We start from the raw sequence: 20,809 nt of genomic DNA on the forward strand, positions 1-20,809 counted from the left end.
CGAGAAGCAAGAGGACTAGATAAGTAAAATGTGCAATTAAAGAAAAAGAGAGTTATATGCAGCTCAGGCAACATTGTTTTTGAAGGTGGCTTCTCCCTGGCTATTTGCTTTTCATGAGAAGACTCGTTGTTTCCTTGCTTTTCAGCTGTTCCAGCTTAGGCTGGGCCATTCTTTCCCTTTCCTTTCCTTTTTTGTTCAGCATTCACAGTGCTCCTTGTTCTGATCTGCTATCCATAACATTTGGTTCCAGACCACGTGGCACACTGACTCCCAAAAGACTGCCTCAAAAACTGAATAAAATGCTTTTCGTTTACACTTTCATTTATGTCAAGCCATTCAAAAGGGCTTGTTTTCACATCTTACCAAGCTCCCGTGAGAATTAATTCCAAGTATGGATAATTCTCTCTCTATTTTTTGTGTAGGGGGAGAAACCAGCTTTTTTCAGGTGATCCTTTGAATGCAACCATCAGGTACCCAAATGGTGACAAAATGTGCTTATCGATACCGAGTAATTCCTTGTAATAAGCACCTTTTAAAAGTATCACAGCGTTCCACACCAGTTCACCATTTGCCCTGTAATTTTCAGCAGAGAACAGATTTAATGCTGGAGAACAAAGGCTTCCCTAACAATGGACTGTTCCATTGTTAGCAGGTGGAAAAGGAGAAAACTGGCAATTATAGTATTAAAACATTGTGAGGCGCTCCTGGAATGAACTAAAAACAAACCCCTTCATCGTGACAAAATAGTTGCCCTCTGCAATCATGCCCACTTCTAAAATGTTGTATTAAAGTTTTTCCATTAATGCTTTGCTATTAGCCATGGACCAGCTCATGCCAGAACAGTGGATCAGGTTTCAGATTCTGCTCAGGTTGGATTCAGACTTCCATGCCATTCATGTGATTACAATTATTACCGCACAATCCAGTTTCTTGAACTTTTCCACCTGTGGAGCCACATAAGTCAAATGTAATCTGGTTTACAGAGCTGCCACTTCCAAGTTATTCTCACACAGTGATGTTTTCTTCTAAAGGCACCACTGCGTGGTAAATATCAATAATTACAGCAACAGGGCAAACTATGGACAAAACATCAAGTTTAAGACATACCAAGGATCAACTTTACTAGGTAGGCCCATGTTAGGAGGAAAAGTCACTTTGTGAGGCCCCATGTGCACTATATGTTTAAAGCACTATCATCCCACATTGAACAATCATGGCTTCCCTCCAAGAATCACAGGAACTGTAGTTTAAGGATGCTGAGAGTTGTTAGGAGACCCCACTTCTCCTCACAGGGGTACAATTAGTTTAACAATCAATCCCTGTTCCCAAGGAGTGCAAATAGAAGGAAGGAAGGAAGGAAGGAAGGAAGGAAGGAAGGAAGGAAGGAAGGAATAAGACTGACAATTTTAAAGGTAAAATAGGTACATTTCATGTAAAACTTTACCGCTCGGTTCTGGAGATCTACAAAGCCTCCTGCAATGCTATGGTTTTATGATTGGAGCAAGGTTGTTGTTTACTTCTGAGTAAACATGTTTATTTCCAACAACATGTTCAGAGCATGTTGGTTGTCTGGAACATAGAGTCCAGCATGCAGTCATTATCACTAATTTCTTGCATACATTACTGTACTCTGAGAGAAGACAGTTCGCCCTGGTGGGAAAAGTCTCCTCTTTGATAGTGATTTCAAACTGCCTCATTGCTTCCAGCACCTAAGACAGAACTAGAGCACCTGCTGCAACCTCTGCATATTAGCTATGCTAATTCAGTGGTGAATGTGCTTTGCAGAAATAGCATATGTTGCTTGGATAGAGGACTCGTGGGTAGGGGAATTGTAGCCACATCCAGGCAAGAACCAAGGACTCCGGATTATGCAGGGTCAAGAGCCACACAAGAGGAATTAAATTGAAAACTGAAGGAAGAACAAGAGGTCCCAGAGTGAGAAAAGACCAGAAGCAAGCTCCAGCCCTCTCCAAGATCAATAGCATTAATTTGTGCTCGGCACAAATGTTTATTACACCGCAGATATTTGGACTGCGGCCTCACTGCCACAGGATGCAAGCAAAGCCAAGGATGTAGTGAGAGTCAAAGGTGGATTGGATATCAATACATTTGCCAAAGAAAGCTGAAAGTAAGGATTTTAAGGAAGGGTAGTAAACATGAATGACTTGTGATCTGTCAATCTATTCTCCAAATTCTAGGGACTGGATGTTATTCGATGCATGAAGACTATCTTACAACTTATTGCTGTAGAAAGGCTGCTTTCTCCTCTCTACCAGAATCCAGACTAGGTGGGTCATATGTAACCTCCTAAGACTATACTTTAGAAAGAAGAAAATGAAAAGTCATGTAACTCGTTGACTCCGTAATCCATGTTTTATGTAACTTGTGGTCATATTTTTTAAAAAAGGAAGAAAAGCTAGCCCCGGAAAAAAAATCCTCTATAAAGAAAGAGTAAACCACAAAAGAACCCTCTTGTACTCTTTGATGCTCCCTGCAGAGAGTAAACCTTGAAGCATTCATTAAAAACCTTAATCCAGTTCAAAAATGGCTTTTGAGTAGTTTCAGAGAAGTGACTTTAGAGAACCCCCTTCCTCTCCTGCTCAGACAGGCATTCCATTCATATGCAGACCCTGGACAAGACCAAAACTAGCCATCCTCACTGAGTTCAAAATTTGTTCCAAATGGTCACCACATCTATAGTTTTATCCAGGGGTCAGCAAACTTTTTCAGCAGGGGGCCAGTCCACTGTCCTTCAGACCTTGTGGGGGGCTGGACTATATTTTTTGAGGGGAAATGAATTCCTGTGCCCTACAAATAACCCAGAGATGTATTTTAAATAAATAGACACATTCTACTCATATAGAATGTACTCGTGTAGCGCGGGTGGCGCTGTGGGTAAAACCTCAGTGCCTAGGACTTGCTGATCGTATGGTCGGCGGTTCGAATCCCCGCGGCGGGGTGAGCTCCCGTCTTTTGGTCCCAGCTCCTGCCCACCTAGCAGTTCGAAAGCACCCCTAAGTGCAAGTAGAAAAATAGGTACCGCTTTATAGCGGGAATGTAAACGGCGTTTCCGCATGCTGCGCCAGTGCTGGCTCGCCAGAGCAGCTTCGTCACGCTGACCACGTGACCTGGAAGTGTCTTCGGACAACGCTGGCTCCCAGCCTCTTAAGTGAGATGAGCGCACAACCCTAGAGTCGGACACGACTGGCCCGTACGGGCAGGGGTACCTTTACCTTTTACTCATGTAAAAACACACTGATTCCTGGACCATCCGCGGGCGATCCAGCCCCCGGGCCTTAGTTTGCCTACCCATGGTTTTATCCTCTTGCTGGATTAAAAAAAAAAAAAAGTTCCTCTAAAGGACTCTGGTACAGGAACACAGACAAAATATGGAATTCCTTCTCTAAGCTCCATGGCTTGTCTACACCATGGAAGAAGAAGTTTTGGTAACCAAAGTTTTAATTTCATTTTATTTATTCCATTTTTATCCTGCTCTTCCTCCCAAAGGAGCCCCCGTGGCAAACACCAAAAAGCAAAACAATAACTATGCCAAAAGATTTCTAGATTCCTGCCACTCTGTATCTGAGGTTATTTACAAAGTTGGACATTAGGCTCAGATCCTCATAGATGTAAGAATTATTTCTGGAGAGAATTACAGAAAACAATTATAATCAAACTTTCTTTTTTCCTCTCTGCTCTTGGGCTCAGCCCCATGTTTCCTACTTTAATTCCTCTTCACCTTCTCTCCCTTATTTTCTTCATGTAACATGCTCTAGACCGGTTATCCCCAGCCTGCTGCCTTTGCAGATGCTTAGACTGCAACTCCTTTCAGTCCCAGCCAGAGTGCTTCCTATCACAAAGTGGGAGTTACAGTCCAAATCCTCTGAAGGGAACCAGGTTGTGGAAGGCTCCTTTAGACTGTAAAGCTGCATGGAGAAACTGCACTGAATTACTTGTTCTCTGCGCAACACCCTGCTGCTGCAGGTGCATGATCAAATATTTTTAAAGGTCCTTCTGACAATCTTAGTGCAGCACCTTTGATAGGAAGCAGCACAGTTACTAGCAATTGCAGTTTGTGGTCAGGCAGGACAAGCCTCCCTAATCCCACTTTCAAAAGTAACCCCAAGCACAACAGAGGCGACTACTTATATTGAAAACACACACACACAACTCAGTTGAGTCAAGCAATTGCCACACACACACACACCCTCTTGCATATTTGCTTCCTTTATTCAAGGACTCAAGTGTTAGCAGAAGCTGGTAATACCTCAAAGTAACACTTCATGACAGGAAGGACGTAGATTGCCAATTAACACCCACTGCCTAAGGCAGTTTCTTTGCCTAGTGCTGACTGATAGAAACAGCTGTGATAAAGTGATAAAATGCAAGGTCTTCCTTTTCCAGTTGAGGCAAGAAAAGGATCTCAGCTGCACACTCCCATTCATCCCTGTTGAATGCAACAGCCTACATGGGACTACATGTCCTCACTCAATAACCTAGATTATACTAGAACAACTGGATGAGAAATGGACACACACAAAAACACACACACACCCCAGAATGGGCAGTGTTGCTCATCCTCAACATCCACCTACATCCTAGAAGCACAATAGGACAGCATGATCACAAAAATTGTTGTCAGGATTTTATTCCTACACTCAAAATGTTTTTTTTTTAATAAATACTGTATTTGTGAAGGTGCCATTGAGAACATGGAGACTAGTCCACCTGCTAGATGTTGACCTGTGCATCCGCCATGCCACCTAGCCCGTGTCCCATCAATGTCAGTCTGATGGAGACCTATGTCAGTACATGTACAGAGGCACAGATTCCTCAGCGAGCATTGCCCATATACATTATCTCTCAGCCTTATCACTAGGAGGTAGTTCATTGTGTGCCAGTCCCATGGCAGAGCATCCAAACAGTGGCGGCTCATGGGGCAGGTGATCCATAGAGCTGCCCTCCTAACACTGTGAACTGCCCTGAGACCTCCAGGTATAGGGCAGTATATAAATTCATAAAATTAAATAAAATAACACTGGTGGTGCTGTTATTTACCTAGATAGGACTTGGTTGAGGGCAGGGCAACAGCTATTCTGTGCATTCCATGGCCGGATTGCAACCAGCATTTTTGTGGAATAGCTGTATTATAACTAATGTGAAAAATTTTAAGTGACTGGAAAAATTCCAGGCGTTCCTAAGGCAATCAAAGGTGCAAAACTGCTTACCTAAAACTCACCCGATTTTCTTTTTCAACATCCTGCTGTTTCTACCTAGAAAATTACACCAGGAACTGATTAGTGTATAGCTTTTAGATTAAACGTGTAGTACAGTACTTGAAAATGTCTACATTAATTTGCAAGAAAGGGAAAATAAACTGAATTATTGAAGAAGAAAAACAGTGAGTTGTGCCACTTTGAAAGAATAAACAGAATCCAAATATTCACACACTGTACCTGAAAAAACCTACAGTGTCATCCATGCTATTTCATTTCTATATATCCTATATTGTTCATTTGCCTTCAGGAGGCAATTTCCTATGTCACCCTTCTGTGCAATTTGTTTCAATCGCTCATTATTTTCCTTGGCTCTGAATCAGCTGTGAGGTCACCTAGGAGTACCAGGGAGATGCTGGAGACTGTTTGGCTGGCTCAGTCTTTTTTGAGCAACTCAGAAATGCAGCTTCCTTGCTTAGTGCTGATTCGGCCCTAGTTCAATCCCCTGGAATTACAGCACAGTCCTATGAAGTAAGTCCCACGTAGTTCAATGAGACTTACTCTCAGGTAAATGTTCACAAGATTGCAGGCTAATAACTTTTGCTATGTAGTAGTATCTGCAGCCCTGAAGATAAGGGCTGCAATTTCCTAGGGACTATAGCACAGCAATAAATGAATAATCTTACTCAAGGTAGAAACAACTTTACATTGACTTTGGAGTCTAGATTCTTTAAAAGATGCTTGAATCTGAATTCTGCAGCTCAAGAGATTTGGGTTTAATTTTATTTATAAGTGTCTTATTAGGGCTGCCATCCAATTAAAGAAACCTTGATTACTCAGTCTGCATATGCTTTTATGTTAATTAAGAATGCTCTCTTTGGGGAAAAAGCACACTTTGCTTTCAAATATGGGCATATGTCATAACCAGCATTATTTGTGGCTGAGGGTGGGGGGCGGCATTTCTTCCTGTGAGAGAAAGGGGCATGGCTTTTCTAAGAGGTACCTGCCATCTGCAATTTTGTAAGTGTGATATTAAATGCATTGTAAAAGTTGATTGCAAGGTTCACACCAGTGCTCTCAATGCATATCACCCATAGGGCACATGTAACACATGAAGTTTACATTCGCATACTTTATATCATTGGAGGGTCTCAATTCTTTTTAAAAAGAAGTCTGAGCACACCGTTTCATAGCCAGGTAAAGGAGGCCTCTTGGCTCGAGCTTCATAAATAGACACACAGTACATTGAAAGCACATTGTTTTCCCCACAGAATCCTGAGAACTGCAGTTTGTGAAGGGCACCGGGGACTGGAGCTCTGTGAAGGTAGACTATGGTTCTCAGGATTATTTGGGGGAAATAATGTGCTTTAAACATATGGTGTTTATGCAGCCTTGGATGGCAATGTTAAACCATGCATCCCGACAGTAAGTGCCTACATTTTGAACTCTGTAGGCTTACTTTTGAACAGACAGGCATATGTGTGCACTTTATCTTGGTCTGTGCAGAGGCAGACTAAATCGTAAGTGTGGCGGGCGGGGAGAACTACATGCCCTACAGATGATAAAGCACCAATAGAGGATAAATAAAAGCAACTTAAAGGCTTGTGGAAAACAGGTGCTCTATTGCTCCATCCTCACCCCAACACCATCAATCAACAACATTATAATTAGGTGCACAGAGCGCTTCTGGCCTAATGTTCACACCCAACTGGGCTGTTGGAAAAGAGAGGAAAGTGTTTGTACTTTCATGCCACCTGCAAGCCCCACAATCCCTCAGGAAGGTTTCAGGCAGGGCGATTTTACCACTTCCATTGACACATTTATTAAGCTAACCATCAGTAAATGTTTCTGGATCAAATCTTTTGCAAGCAGCACAGTTCTAGGAAGGCAATCTATTGTCTGACCTCTGAAAATGTTCAAAAATGGAGGAGATGGATGCCTAACCCTGACTGCTGCTTGCCTGTATTGTCTCTGTAGAGCATCTGCATAGCTATACAGCAACTTCCATGCCCTTATAAGAAGATTCAAAAGAAAAGTGTTTTATGGTAAGGCACAAAATGCTTTCACTCACCATCCTCTGATGACTCCACCATTGTAACCATTTAAGAAAGATAAGCTTTTCTTTATTTATTTCAAGTGATGTTGACATATTCCATCACTGGCCCTGGCAAGTTCGGGGAAACTCTTAGTAAGATGGCAGGGAGGAGGGGGAGAGGCCTCCTGGCTGCCTCCTGCATATTACTCTGGCTGCTCTGCTTTCTCCTCTCCCCTGGTTGCTCTGCTGCCCTCCACCCTGCCCACTTTGCCAGGTTGGGGGGGGGGAAGCATTCACTAAAAAAAAAAAAAAAGCACACAGATTTAGTGGGTTGTGCAGTGAATTGCCACTTTCATATCCTCAGAGTGTCTCTGGACCCCACATGGCTTGTGTGATGCTAGGAAGTGGACACCACACCTGTTTCCTGCCGCTATTGGCCCCATCATCTGTTGCTGCTCATTTGGGGAGGGGTGGGCTCCTGGACCCGGGCTCTGAAATCTAGCCCTAACAGAACCACTGAATATAATCCCAAAACCTCTCCTCTGGCTACAAATCAGGCAACAGTAATCGTGAGGGTTTTTCTTTTGTCCACAGCAAATTATGATTGCGCAGCATTACTTGAAAGGGAGACGTTGGGATGCATAGCCATCAAGGAGGACCCTTCAACCTTGGGGCTTCAAGTCTATGACTACAGACCTTATCTTAGCTAAAGATTATGCACAAACCTTCCGAAGGTGAGCGAATGTCACTGCTCGGCAGCGGTTCCCCTAAAGATTCATCGACATTGTCTTCTCCCCATAGCTATCGTCTTAAGCAGCTGCTTACAGTATATCTGTAATCAGAGCAGCCCCTGGGCTTAGTTAGCAATAAAGAAAGGAGTCCTGTGACAGCACAGGCAATGGGCTTGACAATACACTAGAGATCACGTCTTCTCCAAATTGGTCCGCAGCGCAGATATAGCTCATCATTTCACATTTCCTGTCCAGTGCAGGGATTTCCTCTTTCTCATATTCTGCTTTGGGAAGTTTGATGCCAGCATCGCCCACGTTGATTCAACTGTTTGCAACTATTTTTAATGGGGACAAGAAGAAGCTTTCAGGAATATTTCCTGTTCTGCAAATGGCACATTTCAATTCATGCTGAAAATATCACTGTGTTTCGTGTGCGTTTGGTTGGTTTTTTATGACAAAGTAGGCATATGATTTATATCCTTTTCCTTCTTCTCATTTCTCCCCCACCCTCCCATTTGACAATTTTCACACTATAGTGAGCGTTTCATATTATTGATTTAAAAGGTACATATGTTAGCAGTGTTGAAACAAAGCAAAATATCCCTTTGTAGGTTAGCCAGGCAGGCCATTTTTACCATTGGTCTTATACAGTGACAAGAATCTTGTATCCCAGGACCTCCATACACACTAACCAGGCTTGCACCCTGGAAAGGTTACTTTGGTGCTACTAATGCAGAGGTTTGACTTCACCCCTGGATGTGCACCCCATTGTCTCTCGACATAAACAGATGCCAACAACAGTGGCTACCAACAAAATTTCCCCGTGGCCCACTTGAAAATTACTGTGGGTCTTGGGAACCACTTAATGATTTCTCTGCCTGTTGTCACGATTGTACTGTGCTGTGCTAGATGCTGTATGATTTTTAGTTGTATTTTTACAGACGCACATGGGGCCACCTGAATGAAGAAATATAGACCTAATTCTGATTTGCAGGAGATTCATCAGCAAGGCTGTGGTTTAAGCACACTTCTATGTATATCAGTTGTAATGGTATCAACTGGGCTTACTCCTAAAGTTAAACCTACAAGCATTGGCAAGTGTGTGTGTGTGTGTGTGTGAGAGAGAGAGAGAGAGAGAGAGAGAGAGAGAGAGAGAGACTGACTAGAGGAGCTTGAATCCACATACTCCCAACTTTAACTGGATCAGGCTGTATATAACAGAAGGATCTGAGAGTACAGACCACATCCAGATGTGAATTAGGGAATATTTCAACCTATCAATCCATCCATATTCCAGGGACATAGTTGCTTGCTGTATCTCATTTGTCACGGAGAAAGCCATAACCCGTGGCAACGAAAAGCTAAGAGCACAACCCCTTAAAATATAGGGACATCTGGCAGGCGACCGCGGTGTGCCGTTTAGAAAGCTGCAATTAAGCACAGAGAGAGGGCTCTAATGATAAGAACTCTATAGGGTCAGATTTGTTTTTTAAAGAATTCGGAGCGGAAGGGGTTGGTTTGGACTCCCGCGCGATTTCCTGCAGTCTTGCCGGCTCGCAAACGGATTAAGCATGAGCAAATATGACGGGTAAATAATGCAACTCATTGGCGAAGGGGAGAGAAAGTTACACAATGAACTCATGGCGCGCCTTCCCCCCCCCCCTCTCCCCTCCTCCCAGCCCCCCACCCCGGGACGGGTTGTTCTGGATTTGCAGGGTAGGTGTTACAGCTGTAAACCAATTCTCACCCGGCCAAGCAAGCGGGAGCTGCGGACTGCTAAGTAAACTCTGCTTAAACTGAAAAGACAAAAGGCGGGTGGGGAAAGGGGTGGTGGTGGTGGAGGAGAGAAATCGTGATGCTGAAATGAAGAAGGGAGAAAGAGAATCCGAGGTGGAAAGCCATTTGCGCAGGAGAGATTCCCCCTTATGGAAACTGCAGCAGCTCCTTTGCTGCGGGGGTGGAAGAGGAGGAGGAGGAGGAGGAGGCGGAAGCGAGGGAGGCAGACAGTGGGGATGTTTAGAGGAAATTTACAATCATTTCCTCTCTGTGGTTTGGTTACAAATCAACAACATCCTGTTCTTTTGTGAGGCTCAAAGGCGTCTGCCAGACGGATGGCCTCGCTCCCTTAAAGCAATCGCAGCGGCGGCAGCCAAAGCACCGGCCCGCCTTGGGCGCTGCAGAATAACACAGAAATCTCGCTCCGATCGCGGGCTTCCTTCCCTCCCCCGGCACACCTGCGGGCTCGGTGGCCAACAGAGGACGCGGGAAGCGGGGCGCTGGGGCAGCCAAGTCCCCCCTTGCTCGGGGGCCCCGCCCAGGGGGACCTGGGAAACCTCCGCCTCCCCGGACGCGCGCGCCTACAGGGCCTGGTCGAGTCGAAAGGCCCAGGGATCTTTCGCCTGCAGCCCTAAAGATCCTTGCTAGAGAGGATGTCCCCTCCGGACTTGCTCTAAGCATAGCATGCCATTAGGGGGATTAGCGCTCTGCTTGATTATGGAGATGAGGAGTCCCCAGGATATTTACCCAGGAAGTAAGGCCTGCCGCAGTTAAAGCTGCATAGGGCTGCAGAGCGAAAAAATGGAGCTCAGGAGACCCCGAGTGGAATACCTTCATTAAACAAAACGACCGCAGAATGTGGAGAGAGAGCTTAAGTTCAAACAGAGCAGTTTCCTTCTCGCCTCTGGCTAGTTCCCCAGGCTGGTCCTATGCAGGTTTAGTAGGAAGTGAACGCCACCCGAAATGGATCGGGATACTATCATCCTTCATCTAGATCCAACCAACCCCTTAACTTGTGCAACATGTTGCTTGAGGAAAAGTTCCGGAGAATCCAAAAGCTCATTTTTGTGGCTTTTTGCATTGTCCTGATAAATGCATTGCCCAGCTTTGGAGGGTAACCCCCCCAAAAAAACCCCAGTTCCCCCCCCCATGGGCCGAACTGGCTACCTTTGTATTTTTTAACATCCTGACTCTATGCATCTGCTTTGTGTACAAATAAATTCGTTTGGATCAGTGGGGTTTTATCCCTAGTCACTGCATTGTTGAATGCAGGTAAATTCTCTTGAACTCAGTGGACCTTAATTTGGAGTAAACATGGCTAAATATTGGAGTATTCCCATCTGCAAACATGAATCCTCATTTCAAATGAGGCATTATCTTCCAGTTAACCCAAATCAATGTGTGACTCCCCCAACCCCTCAAATACTGCTATAATCTTGTGCAAACAGCACACATCTTTTTCAAAAACCTCCAGTCAGGTAAACTTATTTTCCAGGTTGCCTAAGGTCAGACTGAATTATATATTATCCTGATTAACCTTGATCCTAAGCATAGTTACTTGAAAGAAGACCTCATTGATTTTGTGGAATTTACTACCAAGTGAGTGTTCTCTGGATAGCAACTTTACTGCCCAATCCTAACCACATTTACTTTGGAATACAATATCTCTTGTTCTCCATTCTTACTCCCAGTCTTAATCTATTTTTAAAATGTTGGAAAAATCCAGCAGAGTTTTACAACTTGAAGGGGGGAAACTCTGTTAACTGCAATGGATTCAGACTGCACTATATCAAATTTCTTTATCATATTTTTTTAAAAAAACAGTACTTTTTAAAAGGCCTTTTTACATCTGCATACCCACTTGGCTAATTGCAAATCATAGACAAGTATTTCGAATAAAATGGCCGAATTATAAAGTCTTAGCATCAAATGTACTATAAGTAGTTGCTTTGTAGTTAAATCTGTTCCCTTCTGCTTCTGTGTTTTCCAACCTAAAGGACTCAGTGGTAACATGCAAGAGCAAAAAAGCAAAATGCAGTAGGAAAATTAAAGAATACGAGTCCTAAGTTGAAATGTTACCCTTGGACTGAACTTTTTCCTCCTCACCTCATCATACTAAGAGTTCACCCACTGAAATTGACTGGTGGTAGATTCAGGGTAGAGAAAGTGGGGTACTTCTTCTGGTAAGAAAGGCAAAGGGATTTAAAAGCTCTTTCTGCAGCTGGAAAACCTGGTGCGGAAAAAGCTTTTAAAGTCCTACGCCTTGCTTAGCAGTCTTTAGGAAGGTCGCGCGAGACTCCCAAGATCTCATTCACTCAGTGTGCTGGCTTCAATCAGGCAGGGGTCTTGGGGAGCGGTTCCAGGGATCTTCCTGACTTTACATGATATTGCCTTTGCACATGGATCCCTGGAATGTAACCCCCATGTAAGTTTTGAGCCTACTATATTTCTATCTCTTAGTCATGCAGATTCTTAATGGCCAGGGTTAAGCCAGGTTGGCACCTCCAAAAAATAAAAGTCCGCCCCTTGGGGAATATTTTAGACATCATGAAAAGCTGAGTATTCTCTATTATCAGATCTCTAATATCTGCGAAAGAGATTATCAATGGCTGGGATCCAAAGAGCCTATTACATTTATAACCAAAGGAGCATTGAATTAATTTTTTGTAAGAGCAGCTTACAAAAAATGGGTAATTGCTCTTGAGGCCAAAGGAGCTGAACTGGAGAAGCAGGGTGAGTCAGGGTAGAGGATGAAATCTTCATAGGTGTGATAAGGATGTCTCACTCCCAGGGTGACAACTCCCTCATGTCATAGAGAATTAGGATTTCAGGGAAGGAATGGATCACTTTGCAGAAAAGGGAAATGATCCCTTAGAAGGGACCCATTCCTTGGGGATGAAAAATATCCTCCCGTGCCAAGGGTATTTCTGGTAGTGGGTGACTTGGATATTAGATACATAGATTGCTGGTTCTACAGGGCTTCCCGGTGACTTGCCTGCCTGGTGTGAATCTTGCAGATGTTATGCATCATCTAGAGCTGGGATCGAAAATAAAACTGTCAATAAACAGGATATAGGGTGGTATATAGATTCAATTAATGATAAGGATGATGATGATGATGCAAATCTATGTTGCGACTACAGTGGGAATACTGTAGTTTATGTCTAGCAGAGCTATAATTCCCAGTATCCATTCCCAATATTCTTTGGAGGGATGCCATGACTGTCAAATGGTCTATAAGGGGGACTTAAATGTATGGTGTGGATGTGACCATGGCTGGACTGGCTGCAGTTTGTGGCCCTTCACCAGTACACTTCCAGTTTCTGGTTTCGCAGCCTTAGTTCAAAAATCAATGGTAGAAAAAGGGGAAGTATGCAAACTAATGTGTACTTGCCCAGAAATCTGTGTGATTGGCTTATCCAACGCCCAGAGACCAGCTAGATGTGGATATATATATCTTGCAGGTCCTCTTTACTAGTAGCAATATTGATTGTTGCTTTCCAGAAGCTTTACCTCCCCCTTTACTTACACATGCAAAAGATTCCACTTCCTCAATTGTGTTTAAGTGTTTACTAAGGAATGATAATTGACTGAAACTTATTCCTGCCTTTTCGTTGTTTTATACTAGCTCCTGAAAACTCCAGTGAAAAGAGATAATTATCTCTCACAGGAATCTTAAGAACTCATTAGAAACAGCCGACTTGTTCCAGGTGTTGAGTTCTGTTCTGCGGAATAAGAGCAGTAACTTTCTTTACATGTAATATAACAGGACCCTGGTCCTACGAATTTACATCCTGCGTGAGGGAAGGGAACCTCTTTTTCTTTTTCTTTTGTCCAAGGGTTACATTCTTGTGGGGCTAACATTTTGTAGGTCGCATACTAGTGGTAGACAGAGCTATAGGCAAATGTGAGAGGAACAATGGTTTTGACTCATTTGTACAGAGGTTTCTACACAATATACAACTCCATCCAGGTGAACTAGAAGCATCATCACAGATCAAGGACACTTTCCAGCTCAGCAAAAGCACTTAGGGTTGAGATTAGGGAAAGGGCTGTGGCTTGGACCAGAGTCCTAAGGGCCAGATTAAGAGGCTTGGAAGACCACATTTTGCAGCAGGGCCATCCTATAGAACCCACACATTGTGTGGCTTATGCACCGCTCAAATTGCTCAAGGCGATTTAAAATAAGTTTTGTTTTTACACCTTGTGGCCATTAAGACTTAGTGTGATCCTACACACATGTACTCAGAATGTAAGTCCCATTGAGTTCAGTGGAACTTACTCCCAGACCAATGTGCATACAGTGGTACCTTGGTTCTCAAACTTAATCTGTTCCAGAAGTCCCTTCCAAAACCAAAGCATTCTAAAACCAAGGCGCACTTTCCTATAGAAAGTAATGCAAAATGGATTAATCCATTCCAAACTTTTAAAAACAACGTAAAACAGCAATTTAACATGAATTTCACTGTCTAATGAGACCATTGATCCATAAAATGAAAGCAATAAACAATGAACTGCGGTCACCAATCAATCAATCAGTAGCTGAACTGGGTTCCACACAGTCACAAAAACAACAAAATTGCCTCAACAACGCAAAATAAATAGCAAAAATAGACAGACCTCAGCGTGACACTCAAAACGGAAGTGTGGTACTCAAAACGGAAGTGAGGCACTCAAATCGGGAGTGTAACACTCAAAACAGAGCAAGTTCGGATTCCGAAAAATGTTTGCAAACTTACTTACTTACTTGGGTTCCAAGTATGTTTCTTGGATGGTAAGACCTCATGGCAACAGCAGATTGCACTGCCCCACATTTGAGAACATAAGAAGAGGCTCAGACCAAAGGTCTATCTAGTCCAGCAACCTGTTCCCACAGATGCCAGTGAGAAGTGCTCAAGTTGATTTTGCAGTCACTCCTTTCAGACATGTGCCAATAGGACTGGCTCAAAGAGAAGTCCCAGTGCATATAAATGTCTTGCTAGACGGACTACATGAACACTTTTCATCCCCATCATGTATGTCACGTGGATGCTCCTCAAGCCAATGCTTCCAAATTTACCAGCTCAAGAGGTTTATGGATAATGGCGGCAAAAATTACTCCCCAAGTATTTTGCTTTGAGACCTGTAATTCAGTAGAAGAGAGTGCTAAATAGAACAGGTAACACAATATGTTGTGGGAACTAGATAAGCTAATTTAAAAGGATGGGCTTTCCCACAGGATAGTTCTCAGAGACACAAATTCTTGCTGTAGGGTTGTAATGGATGGAACCCCTTCCCATCTTGTGATGGCCCAACGCTCCTGCGTTGAGTATAATTGCCAAGTGCAAATCAGACGTGAAGGAGCCACAGTCTCATCTGGGTCATTTTACCAGCTGAATTTATTATGTCGAAGGCCACTCATTCAAAGTAAGGGTGCCTCCATTAAGATAACAGTGGTCCTAGATGACTCAGGAGGAGTCAGAAGTAAAAATTACTGATTTAGGAGGCTGAACTGGTGGTACTGCTATCTACACAGAAAACATCTACAAACATTGTTTAGATTGCTATCAACATATTCCTCAGTCAGCACTGCACTACCTTCCTTTCCCATTAGATGCAAAGGAAATACATCAGAGTAATTGCATTGTGGAATCGAGCCCATGGAATTTCCATCTCTGCACAAAGGTCTGATCTAACAAATTTGTGTCTGCAAATCAGTGTGTGTGTGTGTGTGTGTGTGTGTGTGTGTGGATTCTAACAAACAATCTCAGTCCACTAGATATTAGTCTCAGCTGTACTCCAAGGAATGTTTTTTTTAATTTTTATTTTGAGACGGAGACATGAGACATATTGACAGTGCCTGACAGCACTCACACCAGTACCAAGTGCTGGTGCCTCTTTTTTTGCTGCCCGAGTCTGTTGTTTTCTGCTTTTGTCAAAATATGGGTACCAGCACCTTATTTTTAACAACAACAACAAAAAAGCACTTCATATTGGTATGAAAATACATATATCAGAAGGCATTAGATTGTCTATCAAACATTTATCATTGTTCGGCTAACAAAATAGTTCTCACTGGGATTGTGTTAATTCATTTTTAATGTTGTGATTGTATGATGTGCATTTGTCTGAATTTTCCTGTTGAGCCCATTTTTGTATAAAGTGGCATATACATTTATTAATTAAATTAATACCACCACCACCGGGACTGCCTGTTTCCAGTTTCATGACACAGAGAGAGAAATTAGGAAGCCCATGCCTTGGAAACACTGTTATGGAAAGCAAATGGCGAAGTTTGTAAATATCTGCTTAATTTATTCTGTTGACAGAATCTGGATTTTTTTTCAATTGGCAAGTGGGGAGGCGAGGGAGTACAGGGTCTATGGCACCTAGGGTTGCCATATTTCAAAAAGTGAAAATCCAGACACAAAAACACACACATCAAAATGAAACTTTTGAGCTATTTTTAAGGGAAATTGCCAAAAACGGCACCATCAACATGGGTTGCCATGCATCTGGGTTTCTCCGGACATTTCCACCCAGACACTGCTGTGTCTGGGAAATTCCATACGTATGGCAACCCTAATGGCACCTTTAACCTCCCTGCGATGCATACAAATAACAGAAAATAATATAATGCAGTTTATAAACCAATGCAGCACTAGAATGAAGTGTAGAAATGTAAGGCTATGTACACATTAGTGGCTTAAAACACAGTGAGGCTGTTTCCCCCTCCTGCTTTTCAAGTTGCATTTTTATGTTGCTGTTTACAACAGAGAGAGGGCATAAGTGTTTTTAACCCAATGCACATTGCCCAGTTTGTTTTTCCCCAGGTGTCACACAGCCACACCATTTCTATTGCACAAAGCTGGCATCATCACATGTGCACCAGATGTCTCAAGTACACACCTCAACTTAACCGTGGCTTACATTTTCAAATCAAATGGCAGCTGGCTGGAGGGGAAATGCAGTATTTCTCAAGGACCTACAGAATACATAGGGATTGTGGCTAAGGTCATGTGGATCATGTGTACTCTGCTCGAAACACCAGCAGTGGGAATACACTGCACCTGGAGCAAAGGGTTGTGTGCGCACAGCCTAAATCAGACTCTTGCACTGTGGAGGTGTGGAAATGCACGGGTGGAGTGGGGACACAGCATGTTCCTGGCCTCCATGTGCTCAAGGTGTTGTTTTTGCACAGGGACCTGTTTGAGTCCTACGCTGCAGAGGGAGGAGGAGGCATTACAGTCATACCTCATGTTACGTTTGCTTCATGATACGTTTTTTGAGGTTGTGTCCTGCGGCAACCCGGAAGTACCAGAAAGGGTTACTTCCGGGTTTCGCCACTCGTGCATGCGCAGACCCACAAAATGATGTCACGTGCAAGTGCAGAAGCGGCGAATCGCAACCCGTGTGTGATGCGCCGCTGCGGGTTGCGTTCTGCTCATGCTGCGAACGGGCCTCCGGAACGGATCCCGTTCGCAACCACAGGTACCACTGTATCAGGAAACAAGCAGAGAAGGCAGTGAGCTCTGCTTGCAGGCACAGATCTGCCACGCCTCCTAGCTATCTTGAGCCCTCTGCCTGAGACGACAACCTCACTGGGCCTCATGGGCTGGCTGGCCTTGAATATGAAGGCACATTCTCCTCTGATTTTGTTAAATGTGAAGAAGTATGTTAACAGCAATATATCTCCTTTCAAGACCAGAAAGCAATAATGGCCTGTACTTGATCAGAGAATAACAGAACTGTAGAGTTGGATGGTGCCCTGAGGATCATCTAGCCCAATGGCGATGCAGGAATATAGGGATCCCATACGGGAATCAAACCTGCAGCCTTGGCATCATCAGTATCATGCTCTGACTAACTGAACCAGCCATTCACTCTAAAGCTGTACAATACAAAGCTGCCATCAAAACAGGATGGTGGAAAGTCTGCCCAATAAGATCAGGGATAAAGAACCAGCATCCCTTCAGATGTTGCTGGACAACAGTTTCCATCATCGCTGACCTTTGGCCTCTATGGCTGGGGCTGATGGGAGTTCAACAAGATCTGGAGGGTACTAGGCTCCCTATCCCTGCAATCCCTCTAAAGATGCCTTCGCTCCATTATATAACTGCAATACTTAAACACTGACTGCTAGAGAAATGCTTGCAAAGCTTGGCCAAACCAGCAGTTGAGCAATTCCTCCCATCAGAGTCTTGTTTGGCCGAAGGATGGGGAAGACAATTTGCAGAGAGGATCAGAGGCCAGAGACAAATTCTGGAAGGAGGGAGAGGAAATGGGGCAGATAGTGGAAATCTGATGCAGTTCATCTTGCCCGTAAACCATGGTGGTGGGTGGATAAGAGTCTGTTTCCCAATTCCGGGAGTTATTTTGGCACAGCAAGGTTCACATTCCAACTTCTGATGAAGAGTTATGAGATAAAGGAAAACGTACTGAGCGCATGTTTATCTCTAGGCAAAGTCCAAGAAAAGAAGTGCCAAGGGAAGGAAGGAAATTAAGCGCACAGCTGATGTTGGTTATGCAAAAAAAAAAAGGTATCAGACATGAGTAATACATGGAGGATACAAGGACCAGGTGTTTAAGTGAGGCAGGAGGAAAAACCCACAAGTTTCATCTACGTACATGAGTGTGAAACAAATACCAACTTGTCATAAGCTAAATGTGGGAAACCGAAACACTGTGACCTCCCAGGAGACCCTCAAGGCTTGGTCCACACATTATGATAAAGAGGAGGAAGTGCTCTGCTTCGCTGTTCAGACAATACTACACCATATCAGAGGCACATTTCCAGGCTCAAAGGTCACAGGGGTTACTACTGTGCTGCCATGATCCAGAATTTCCCAATTCGTACGTTACCTTGACTTATGACAGAATCCATTTGGTAAGGACATAAGAAGAGCCTGCTGGATCAAGCCAGTAGCCCATCTATAGGGTCAAGCATCACAGGAGCCAACCAGATGCCTGGAGAAAACCTGCAAGCAGTATTTGAGCACAAGAACCCTCTCCCCTCCGGTGTTTTCAAGCAACTGGCAATGACAGAAAGAGCTGCTGGGAGTGGGAAGATGGTGTGTGCCAATAGGCTTTCTCTCACTGAATTGTGAAACTGAATCGGGCACAAAGTCCTGTGGTTCAGACTGCCACAACAACAACCACAGTTTGCTGGAGATCTCTGAGGACTTCCAGAAGGTCAGTATTCTTGGGTGGGAATCTATCACATACCCTTTCTGAGTGTTTATCATCATCATCATCATCATCATCATTATCAACATCATTGCCCTCCACATTTGTCCCAAGACAATGTACAAAATATAACAAAGACAGCCTAAAATATAATTAAAAGATTATAAAAACAGCTTTTTTAAAATTGCAGAACATTACACCCTACTCCATTAGCCGTAAGTATATTAAGGCTGCTATCCTGTGCACACTTTCCTAGGAGTAACCATCATTTGACACAGTCAGACTCAATTTCCTTGCAGACACGCATTGGATTGGGCTGGAAACCTCAGACTGCTTTTTAAGTTTTGGTTTTCTAAAAAAGAGATTCATGACACCCTTTATCCCACTTGCTTCTCAGTAAAAACAGTATTTCCTTCCCATATCAGCTATGGGAAAGTCCTGGTTCTATTAGTGGCACCAGGGCTGACACAGAAGCTAGATCTCCCCATATAAGGCTGGTGCTCTTCATAGGGGTAAAGGAGAAGCAACTACATCACTATGTTTCATTCAGGTTTGGTCTACTTGTTATATCTGGTCTACATGAAACTGTCCATTTGGGCAATGTAAGTTGTCAATGAAATTAGTTAACAAGGATACACACACACACACACAAACACACACACACACACACACACACACACACACACGTTAACGCTATATGTGAGTTCAGCCCTGTGTGGTAGAGGGGTAATGGGTTTTTCCTTTTTCTTTGTGTATTACAAAAAACCATATTTTTTTTTTTTTAAGAGAGAGAGAGAGTGAATTCAGCCCAGTTGGCATAGAGGCAATCCAAATTCAGAGATCCACTTTCTTCCTTATTTGCTACAACCAGGGAGCAGTTATTACAAATCTGCCCTCCTGTAAATGGGAGAGGGAGGTTTGTGGGGGGATTAAGGAAACAGTACAGTATTCCTTATCTCCCATGCATTTTGCCTTTGAGTTCTCTCTCTCTCTCTCACACACACACACACACACACACAGGAACCCCTTAATTGCTTTGCTGCCTGAAATTCCTCCAGGCTGATTACGGCGAGATGGATTTTCAGCTATGGTATTTTAGACTTGGTGTGTGTGTGTGTTTAATACAATGTCCGAACAGTTGGCTTTTGCCTATATGCAGAAAAGCCACTGCGCTGGATTGTTAGGCTGAAAAACGTTCGGAACACGCGCCTGACAGGAAAAAGCCATGACATAAAACAAGGGAATTCTAGTTCGGTCCCCCTCTGCACCCCATGGGGACCATGGGGAAATAAACAGGGCCAGGATGAGGACCCCGCTTTCCTTCCTGCTAACCAACACCCAGCAATGCTGCACTTGAGCGGGCGGACTCAGGCGGCATCCCCGAGGTCGCTCTTGGTTGTCCCCGGCCGGCAGCAGGCTGCCCTTTACACCCCCAAACTCCGGGGCTAGCGAGCCTGGCAAGGGAGGCACGCCCGCCTAGCAACTGCCAGAAGCAGCCGGCATGGGCTCGGAAAAAGCGCACGGAGCCTGGCGCTTTTACGCATCCCCAGCACCCGCTCCTTTGCTGGCCATCGGGGCGGGAGACGCGCCAGGGAGCCTCCGGCTGCAGCCAAGAGAGAAATCACGTCCTTCGCGCACGCCCGAGCTTCCCTTTCTTTGGCTCGGTTACTGTACATCCACTCCACCTCCCCCCCCCCCCCTCTTTCTGCTGCAGTTCTGCTTTACCTTGAAGCCCAAGGCTGGGGCGGGGGTGTGGTGCATGCGCAGCTGGCTGCAGCTGCCTCCTTTCATTCATTAAAAAAAAGGCAGCCCCAGCCTACCATCCATCCTTAACTTGCAACTAGTTCCCTTCCGGCCCCCCATTCATGAATGAGAGCGGAGCATGC

At 44.2% G+C, this 20,809-nt stretch overlaps 1 long non-coding RNA gene across 3 annotated transcripts in view; it reads right to left on the reverse strand.

Annotated features, from left to right (window-relative positions):
• Window positions 1-20,774, reverse strand: part of LOC307211417 — a 32,543-nt gene extending 11,769 nt beyond the window's left edge. Inside the window, exons 1-3 of one of the 3 annotated variants that reach the window (XR_013836437.1) lie at window positions 7,977-8,024; window positions 7,288-7,380; window positions 5,229-5,273 (exon numbers count right to left, since the gene is read on the reverse strand). This is a non-coding gene — a long non-coding RNA (uncharacterized lncRNA). Of the gene's footprint in view, window positions 1-5,228; window positions 5,274-7,287; window positions 7,381-7,976; window positions 8,425-20,648 lie in introns of those variants that run through there. The other 2 variants (XR_013836435.1, XR_013836436.1) reach the window with 2 other exon arrangements.
• Window positions 20,775-20,809: the final 35 nt, after the last annotated feature.

The sequence above is a fragment of the Podarcis cretensis genome (genome assembly GCF_951804945.1).
Source record: "Podarcis cretensis genome assembly, chromosome: 2".
NCBI lineage: Eukaryota > Metazoa > Chordata > Lepidosauria > Squamata > Lacertidae > Podarcis > Podarcis cretensis.